Source organism: Arachis hypogaea, chromosome 10, assembly GCF_003086295.3.
Source record: "Arachis hypogaea cultivar Tifrunner chromosome 10, arahy.Tifrunner.gnm2.J5K5, whole genome shotgun sequence".
Taxonomy (NCBI): Eukaryota; Viridiplantae; Streptophyta; class Magnoliopsida; order Fabales; family Fabaceae; genus Arachis; species Arachis hypogaea.
The window spans coordinates 28,115,658-28,126,227 of record NC_092045.1 but is presented as its reverse complement, the minus strand read 5'-3'; the positions used below and the strand labels follow the sequence as shown (position 1 = coordinate 28,126,227).

The 10,570-nt window shown below is 29.8% G+C and overlaps 1 long non-coding RNA gene and 1 pseudogene across 1 annotated transcript; one reads left to right on the top strand and one right to left on the bottom strand.

The window, feature by feature from the left end:
- Nucleotides 1–1,036: 1,036 nt before the first annotated feature.
- Nucleotides 1,037–3,455, top strand: LOC112715461 (ras-related protein Rab5-like; annotated as a pseudogene).
- Nucleotides 3,456–3,759: 304 nt separating this feature from the next.
- Nucleotides 3,760–4,417, bottom strand: LOC112717452 (uncharacterized). Its single transcript, XR_011866536.1, has 3 exons — nt 4,333–4,417; nt 4,144–4,238; nt 3,760–3,934 (listed from the first exon to the last, which is right to left on the bottom strand). It is a non-coding gene; the product is annotated as an uncharacterized lncRNA (long non-coding RNA).
- Between the last annotated feature and the right edge of the window lie 6,153 nt (nt 4,418–10,570).

Here is a 10,570-nt window from a genome sequence, read left to right as displayed (position 1 = left end):
GTTTAGTTTTAACTGATGACCAATGTTAATTTTGAAAAGTAGGATACAATATTATTTTGATTTGGAAGAACCAGTATTTCTCATTTGATCTCTAATTTGTGGAGCATTGAAATGTACGTTTTAGATAGTATATCTTGATAGTTTAGAGAATGGGGAGTAACCTTTATTTTTTCTTCAATCCTTCTGATTTGGTGATTTAATTGGTATGTGATACATGCTGCAGTTGACTTGCCGCCATGGTTCTCTGTGCTATCTATAGCATTGAACTCAAATGTAGACCTTGTAAGTATATTCACTTCATACTTCTTTGTTGGTAGGAATGATGACTGTTAATTGAATTCATTTCATGTTATTCTATTTTGATGTCTTGTCTTATGATGCCTCATATTGTATTGGTTAAAGTTAAAATGAAATAGCGCTCTGATTATCATATCTCTCTAAGATATCATCTTACTGTGTGATCGGTGGGCTCGAAAATATTTTTGCCTCTTTTATTTGTTCGTATGCACACTGTTTCAGGATGTCTCAAGAATTGAAACAGCTCCACAGAGTATGTTGCCGATCATATGCTTTAGAGATGGAAGTCCTCCATTGCCAGATGCCTTATCAATGGCGAATTCAGCAATCTCAGGTAGGCAACAAATTTGTTACACTTTTTCTTAAAACCATAGTTCTAAAATGCAAATTCCATCTTAATTTCTCTCTACTCTGAACTTGTATCCTTATTTTTAATAATTTTTAGACGAGTGCTACGGAGCCAGCAAAAATGGTGATATATAGCCATCAATTAGTCATCATAAGTGTGTTTAATGGTGGGAGATTACATCCAATGGTGCAGGATTACTCATTTTACTTTTGATGGTTAAATGCTGGCCAAATTTTAACAAAATTGCTGGCCCCTAGACTTTCTCTAATTTTTAATAATTCACTTTTTTTGTTCCTTTTGTTTTTCAGGATAAATGGTCTTGGTATAGGCTGTGTTTTCCAATGCAGAAAAAAATCCCTATGACATTGACAAACAATCGGGTATTTTTGTAGCTCCATTTTACTTTATAGCAATATCTTTGATCATAGTCATAGATGCTTATGATGATATCAAATTCCAAATGCCGAGGGATTTCACTCCTAAAAGCCTAAGTTGTTAAGGCACATCATTGGTTTTAAATCAAGTTTCCTGCATGCTCCTCAAAATTGACTTTGTTTGGCTTGAGGAATGGATAATTCGACTTTCATAAGGAAGTGGAGTAGGAATACTTAGCCTCTGAATTGCAGTCATATAGACACTTTAACTGTTAGGTGAAGGCATAAGATTATTTTTAAATCTATAACACCATTTTATTAGTGGATAAGGGTTAGTTTGTAGGATTATTTGGTGGCGAAGAGAATTGATGATGGTGAGCTCATCAAGAAATTCCATGTAATGACTGAGATATTGTATCTTATGCATTTGTTCTCCAACTTACTAAGGAATTTACCATTCTACTTGTTTATTTTCTTGACTCAGCTTCTGCTCTTGTGATCGAAACCATGGAGGCTTTGACTGTAGCATTGAAATTGTAACTCATCAAGGTACTTGCTTACCAGTTCCCAAATGTATTGATAGAATAATAGAATATATAGCCATAGGAAGATTATAAATAGGAGCAGATGAAGAATCTAAATTTGTCAATTAATTCACCTATCAGAGTAAGTAACTACGACTATTTGCACTTTTTATTTTAAGCAGATGGCAAAATTAGATATATATGCAAGTCCAGATATTTTGATAATATCATTAGACAAATTAACGACGGTAAAAACTACCTGGGAAAAAAAAGAGGTAAATAAGGTTTTTAGCCGTCGTTATTTTATCGTTTAGAGAGCTTAGTTCATAAATAATTATATTATGATTTTATATACTTTCATCAATATAATTAGAAAAAGAGGCAAGCCTGAATAATCAGGCGATGAATAATGATTAATGATCTGGCAGGTACTTCTTGGGGACATGGGAGCAGGGAAGACAATTTTGGTTCTTAGATTTGTGAAAGGCCAATTTTCTGAGTACCAGGTTACTCTTAGTTATTGCATTTTCTTATTATATTATATGGCTATTAGTGTTGGGAATGGATTAACCTTATTCTATGTGGAAGGGTGCAGGAATCAACAATTGGGGCAGCGTTCTTCACTCAGGTTTTGTCTTTGAATGAAGCCACTGTCAAATTTGATATATGGGACACAACAGGGTAGGAACGTTACTATAGTTTGGCCCCTATGTACTATCGTGGTGCTGATGCTGCCATTGTTGTCTATGACATTACAAGCATGGTACTAACTACTAACTCTATTAATCATCTCATCACTAATCACTTGTTTCAATATTCGCTTATATCATTTCATTGTTTCTTACCCAAATGATCCTTAAATGAACCTCTTGAATTCATATCTATATAAGTAAACTTCACAGTTGTTTCATATCTATATAATTTCTAAGTGTTTTTATATGTTAGAATAAAAATAAAACATTTTTGTAGAAAACTAGTCTTCACATTTAAAAGCTGAGGTTCATGGAAATTAGACGAAGCAAAAACATCCACATTGTTTTTAGGGGGGAAAAAAAGCAAGGTCCATACATGAGGAGTAGTGCACGAAAAATAAAACAAACGTGATGATTGATTTGTAAGTGATGCATTGTGTAACCAGGAATCTTTTGCGCGAGCAAAGAAGTGGGTTCAACAAGTGCAACGACATGGTAAGTTTGTCTATATCTCATAAATGAGTAGCGAGTAACTAGGATTCTAACTCAATTTATCTGATAAACCATGTGATCAGCAAATCCGAGTTTGATAATGTTTTTGGTGGCTAACAAGGCTGATTTGGGAGCGGAGAGAAAGGTTGCGAATGAGGTATTTCTTTTTGATATATATGCTTACATTACAGTGCAAATTTAATGAAAGAATCAGGTTTTGGGTGGTGAAACGGTGATGTTTGTTTCATGTATATACAGGACGGTGAAGAATATGCGAAAGAAAACGGATTGTCTTTTCTTGAAACTTCAGCAAAAACTGCACAGAATGTGAACAAGCTCTTCTATGAAATAGGTAGGCGGTGTTAATCTCTAACTCTACCATCAAATAAACCTGAATGAGTGATCGAATGTGTGTGTTTCTTTCCTTTTCTTTTTGCAGCAAAGAGATTGGCAAAAGCAAACCCTTCACGCCAAACTGGAATCAAGCTGCATAGCATACCTCAAGAAACCAGAAGAAGCAGCTTGTTTTGCTGTGTTTAGTTAATGCTATTATCAATATAAGTTGAATCTGCATTTCATTTGTATTCCAGAAGCTTCTAACTTGGTATTTTCCTACTTTCAAGATGGATGAATAAAGAAACAAACCTGCAAAGTAACGCCCAAACTGCATGCAATAATTTATTCATCGCCTGATTATTCAGGCTTGCCTCTTTTTAAACCATATTAACCATATTTGCACTTATTAACCGTTAAAATAGTTTCTCCCGACTTTATTTTAGTTGTATCTTCAGTTGTTTGCACTGAAATTTGTAGATTCTATGCTCAAAGTCTAATTCAGGATATTCTTTTTCTTGGTAAAGTTTATGAGACTTTTCGTTGGTGCATTCCTAATTTTGATGATATTTAATTAGAAGATAATTTCATAATCTGTTATCTGGATTTTTGATGTCCTCCAAGTGATTGTAACTTTGCTAGTGAGAGTTTGGTTCCACAAAATGCATATTTTTTTAGAAATGGCACTACTTGATATAACACAAATGATATAACAATATAAGCTAGACACAAGAGAGTTGAAAAACCCAGCCAAACTCCAAGAGCTGAAAGAGAAGGGATTCCAAAAGCAAACATTGCACACACAAAGCCAGCTATGGCAATAAAATATGGAAGTTTCATTGTGTGATCATCCCAAAATAGAAGATAAGTAGCCTGCACCACATCGAACATATAAAAATAAAAAAGGAATTCACGAAAAGAACCCTCTGGAAATACCAAAAAAAAAAAGAAATTCAATTACCAAATTAACCAATGCATATTGTTTTTATATATTTTTTGTATGCATGTAACAGAATGGCTAGACATACACACTATCTGAAGAAACATATTCTAAACTGAGGAAGAGATTGAATTTGTGTTACTTTCAAGGCTGAACCGGCCAAAATGATGTAGCCAGTATTGATCATGAAAAGATTGACGTATTGTAGAGCCCATGTAAGAGTATACGCCCATCTTCCTGCGGTAAGAAAGGGATGAAACATGACTACATGAGAGAAAAAGAAATATTTGCATGTTATTGAAAACATTTGTAAAAGATGAGTATTTGTTACCGTATATGAATCCAGCAAGATCTCTATATCTGATGTGCCTTCTCCCCCCATACTCATGGAGCATAGCAACAAGAGTATTTTTATATTTTATTTATAGTCATAGGTATGAGTCATTTCATGCAATTCATTTATATAGAACCTTTCACTATTTAAGTATATAGAGTCATTCAACTGCAGTTAATTTCCTTGAGTCTTGTATACTATACATATATATTCAAATACAATGTTAATAGACTATTTTGTCAAAGATATTGTAAACTCATCTAACGAACTATTAGATACTAATTATATGTATTAAACTAATATGTTACCTAATACCAACCCTCCTAAAACCACCAGTCGCTTATTCTGTCCATGACTCCATTCAAATCATTCACTTTCAACGAGCCAATCACTTTTCCCAATTTAGAATCACCTCCGTTTTTGTTCTACTGCAAAATTTTTTTTTACTACTTTAAACAGTTAACCACTTAGTCTTCTATTATTTTTTATAAAATAAAAGTAGGTATTCGATATCAATTAATAAACAAAAAAGTTTTCATAAATAAAATAGTCAAACATGATGCTGGTTTGCTTAAAAAATGAGGAGTACAAAATAAAAAATACTCGTTTAATAAAAAATGATATGTCAAATATCAAATATTATTTCCAACTTAAATTTATATCTATTTGAGAAATTAATCTAAATTTAATTTTAGATAACTAAAATTTTTTATAGAATTAATAGTTACCTTGTACATTAAATATGCAAAAACTAAACAATAATTTAATTTTATAAATATCAATTTTCTTTGGCAGAAAATAAGTAAATTAATTGACGTGTTTTATCTCATTTACACTATAAACAAGATATATGCATTATCATCTCATTTACATTATAAATGAAATAAGACAACGAAATTTAAACTAATAAATACTTCAATAATTATTTATTTTAATAAATATTACATTTATTTTATTTATTAAAATAAAAAATTCGAAGAGTGTTATGTGTTCCACTGAGTGTCGTTGAAATAATAAGAAACACAAAATAATGTATTCTCCCTCAGAAGCCACAACACAACTGATGATGAATCTGAACAAAAGCATTCTGATCTAATACTAACGTATATATTATATATACTTTCATATCACATCACATTAGCATACTCCTAAATTTTTGCACCATGCATACATATCTTTTATCTAATCTACTCTGTAACTTTTTTTTTTTTTTTTTTTGCTTCATAAATTGGACAAAATCTAACACCATTCACTATAATGAATCTGGAGGTAGAATTACTTGTGGTATTGTAATTTCTTTTTCTCTATGCCTACAACCATAAAGGAGCACACCTCGCACATCCAAAAATGAATTTGGCGTGTAAAATTTTGATTGCAGGAATTAATATTTGTGGATGATCTAATTAGATTTGACTAGACAAATTGTAAGACTATGTTAGAACTGAGTGAGTTTTATGTTAAGAGAAAAATGGTACTTTGCCCTTATAAATACTTTGAAAATTATATTGTTAAAAGATATTAGACTTATAATACTAATTATTATGTGATATTTCTTGTGTTAATATATAATCATTTATGTACTTTTTCTAATCTTATTAGTTTAATTAATTTTTTGAGAGAAATAATTTTATTATATAATATCATTTATGACCGAAATGTCTAAAATTCAATCTTTAGAATTTTTTTAAAAATAAAAAATAAAAAAACGTATGTAAAAATTCAAAAAATCCAAATTAAAAAATACTCTTACTTGAGAAAGACACACACACATATACCTCTTCTGATCTTAACCACTTACAAACTTTTAAAAAAAATAATCATCACATCTTATTTTAAAATTAAGGAATTTGCTAAGGTTTCTAATAATCTAATAATTAAGTGTAAAAGATAGTATAATGTATTGAAAATCTTAAAATATAAATAATTGATTCAATTTTTTAAATGCAAAAAATATGTTTAGAATACTATTTAGTTAACAAGATTCTAAAAATATTTTTATTGACAAATTAATATTGTTGAATATAGAGGCATTCATATACTTCGACTTAACTAGTTAAAATTTTCAAAATTAATAATTTATAACATAATAATATCATACTTTTTACATATAACCAAATGATTTATTTAATGTTTAGTCTTTATTTGTTGCTCATATTATTATAAAAATAAATAAATAAAATTATTGCAGCATAATCAAAACAAAGAGGCCTGCTACACATACAAATCTTTTTGGCTTACAAGTCTTACAAGTCCAATAAAACACACGCATTACACTTAATTAACGCATTACACTTTCACATTCAAGAGTAAATAAAACACACGTTATTCAACAACTTCCTGTTTCCAAAGCGCGCTACTCACCATGCATTATGAACGACTCTTCTTCTTCTTCCTCCATGAAAATAATTTTCTTGCCAAATTTGAAGATAATGGAACGTCAGAAATACACCCAAACGATTACAGAAATACACCCAAAGGGTTACAGAAATTCACCCAAACGATTATAGAAATACACCCAAAGGATTACAGAAATACACCCAAAGAATTTAAGAAATACACCCAAAATTCGTTGAAGTACACCTTATGCATATTTCAGAACTCTTTCTCTTTCTACTCCTCATCTTCTGCTGCTTCTTCTTCTTCAAAAACGATTTCAGAGCTTGATGTAAAAAAATGGAAATCAAGAATAACGAAGAAAGAAAACAGAGAGAAAAGCACGTAAATGAAGAAGAAGAACAGAAAGAGGAAGAAGAACGTGCAGCAAGAAGAAGAATAAGGAGAAAGAGAAGGCAAGAAACGAAAGAAAAGAAGAAGAAGATGAAGAGGAAGAAGAACGTGCAAGAAGAAGAAGAACGAGAACGAGAAAGCAAGAAACGAAAGAAAAGAAGAAGAAGAAGAAGAGGAAGAGGAAGAAGAACTTGCAGCAAGAAGAAAAAGAAGGAGGAAGAGAAGGCAAGAAATGAAAGAAAATAAGAAGAAGAAGAGGAAGAGGAAGAAGAAGAAGAACGTAGATCTTACATTGCGTTTTTGGGATTTATTCGTTAATTAACTTGTAAAGTATACAAGCCCTAACGACTTGTATGCGAGCTTTTCTCCAAAACAAAATAACTACAAATTTTCATTTAAAATTAATAAAAATTCTTACATAAAATAAAGACATATATTAGATATATATATATACATCATAACTTATTAACCTAATCCTAACTATTTTATGCTCAATACACACCTTTCAATATTTTTATTTGGACTAGTCTAGTCTTATTAAAGATTTTTATTGTTTTAAACTAATTATGAAGAAAAAATTATTAGACCTCATCAAAGTTTACAATAGAATGGTTCATGATTTTAACATTTGGTAGGTATATATGCAATTAAAAGAAAACAAATACTTTTCTTTTTTGTTGTCCACTTTGCACTTGTCATCCAAGTAAATAAATTAGAAAAATAATTTGCAATACGCTCTTATGGTATATAATAAGTGTAATGCATAGCTGTTGTTAAAAGTGTATGCTACATTCTTATGGTAAACAAAATTTAACAATAATGAGAATAATAACTGAATTGGTCAAATGTCACACACCATAGTAGTTTTAATTTTTGATAATTCCAAAATTATCATTTTTTATTTTACAACTTTCTATAATAAGTTCTACAATTTATTAATCTTGATTTCAAATTAAAAAACCAATATCTACATAAATCTAAAAGATACCCACGTTTCTATTTTATATTTAATTTTTATTTTTTAATAATTTTTAAATAAAAGTTGAATTTGTCTCGACATTTAGATGAATAATTAGATTTTCTTCATCTCTAGCCTATGGGCACCGTGGCTTTTGCATAACATCTTTTTTTTTTTTTGGAAAGCCTAACTTGAAAAGCCTAACTTCTTATATCTATTATCAAAATAGACTAATCTCTTATCAAAATGAATTTATTTTATTAGTAAACCCGATTAGTACTAACCACTGCTAATTTGGTGCCTGGTTTCCGGCACTTTAACGTTGTCATTACCATCTTTGTGATTTTCATGGTTAGTATCGTTCCTTCCTATTGTTTTGTTAGGCATTACAATGGTTAAATTGCATAAGAAGATAGCAACACAATCACGCCAAACTGCTCCTCAGGTCCAACAATGAGCCTGCATATATACACTCAACTATTGCAACAAATTGAAATTTAAACTAATCCATTGCAGTGTGACATCTGTATAATGTAAACAGACTATCTTACTAAAAATGTTGTAAATTCATCTAATGAACTACTAGTATATACAGATGCTAATTACATGTATGGAATTAATATGTTACTTAATACTAACTTCTCCCAAAGTTACAGTCTTTTATTCTGTCTATGACTCCATTCGAACCATTCACTTTCAACCAGCCAATCACTTTTTCCAGTTTAGGATCACCTCCTTTTTTATTTCAGCGCGAAACTTTTGTTACTACTTTGAACAGTTAGCCACTTAATCTTCTATTATTTTTTATAAAATAAAAGTAGGTATTCAGTATCAATCAATAAATAAAAAGCTTTTCATAAATAAAATAGTTAAATATGATGCTGGTTGGCTAAAAAAATGAGGAGCATAGAATAAAAAATATTCACTTGGTAGAAAATGATATGTCAAATGTCAAATATTATTTCCAACTTAAATTTATATCTATTTGAGATATTAATCTAAATTTAATTTTAGATAACTGTAGTAAAATTTTTTATAGAATTAAGAGTTACCTTATACATTAAATATGTAAAAGTAAACAACAATTTAATTTTATAAATATCAATTTTTTTTGACAGGATCAACTTTATTAATTAGGAAGGACTTTTGATGACAATAATTAATTGTTCTTCGTCTTTGTCTACTTTCATTCCCTTACTTTTATTTCTGTTCTAAGCTTTCTTCTTGTATTGGAATCAATTATTAATGCAAATTCAAATTGAGTGTTGGAATCAATAATTAATCTTGATTTCAAATTTTTTAAAAATAAAAACAATAGTTACATAAATCTAAAAGATACCCACGTTTTTATTTTATATAAATAAACAAGCATGTTGTTTACAAAACTCACTCAATTCATGCATGCATCCTTATTTTCACTACTAAATAAAGGTTAAATTTCTCTCGACATTTAGATGAATATTAGGTGTTCCTAAATTCTAGTCTCTAGCCCACTTACCGTATAGCTTTCTGTACATTCCATCTTTTTATTTTTGGAAAGCCTAACTTCTTATATCTTTTATTAAAATAGACTAATCTCTTATCAAAATAGATTTATATTTTATTAGAAATCTCATCTTATTGTTTATATATATATATTTGAAAATAGATAACTTAAATCTAATATTTTATATCTTATATAATTAGATTACTAAAATGGACTTATTTTATTAATAATTTCATCATATTGTTTATGTATTTAGAAATTAATAACTCACATCAATTAATGCATAATATCTTATATCTTACATAATTAAATTGTTAAAATAAATTTATTTCATTAATAATTCTATCATATATATAAAAAGAGAGAGAGATTGAACAACTCACATAAAATTGTTTAGATCTAATGGTTAAAACAAAATTGTAAAAGAAATTGGTAAATAAATTGAATAAGTTGGAATTTTATATTTAAAAATTCTGATAAAAAATTAGATAAAAAGATTATATATATTATATATAAATATATTATTTTATTATATTTTATCATTAGTTAAACCTTAAAATCAATTTATATAGTCATAGGTATGACTAGGGGTGTGCATGGTTAAGTTTTTCTATAAACTGAACTGAAACTGCACTAAACCATTTTAAATGGTTTAAAAACTGAACCAAACTGCTTTGTCACATATAAAACTGGTTCTAAACCAGTTTATAATACAGTGCACCAGTTTAAACCAGTTTATAAAAATAAAACTGGTTTTAACTAAAAAAACTAGTTTAAACTGGTTTATAGGCTAAAACTAGTTTTCACACTCTCCCTCTTTCTTCCCCTCTCTCTCTCCCCTCTCTCTCCCCACACTCTCTCTCCCCTCTCACTCTCTCTCTCTCCTCTCTCTTTCTCTCTCCCTCCCTCCCTCTCTCTCTCTCCCTCCCCCTCTCTCTCTTCCTCTCTCTCTCTCTCTCTTTTTCCTCTTCTGCTCTCTCTCTCTCTTCTTCCCTCACTCTCTCCTTCTCCCCTCTCTCTCCTTTCTCTCTTTTTCTCTCTCTTCTCCTCTCCCTCTCTCTCCT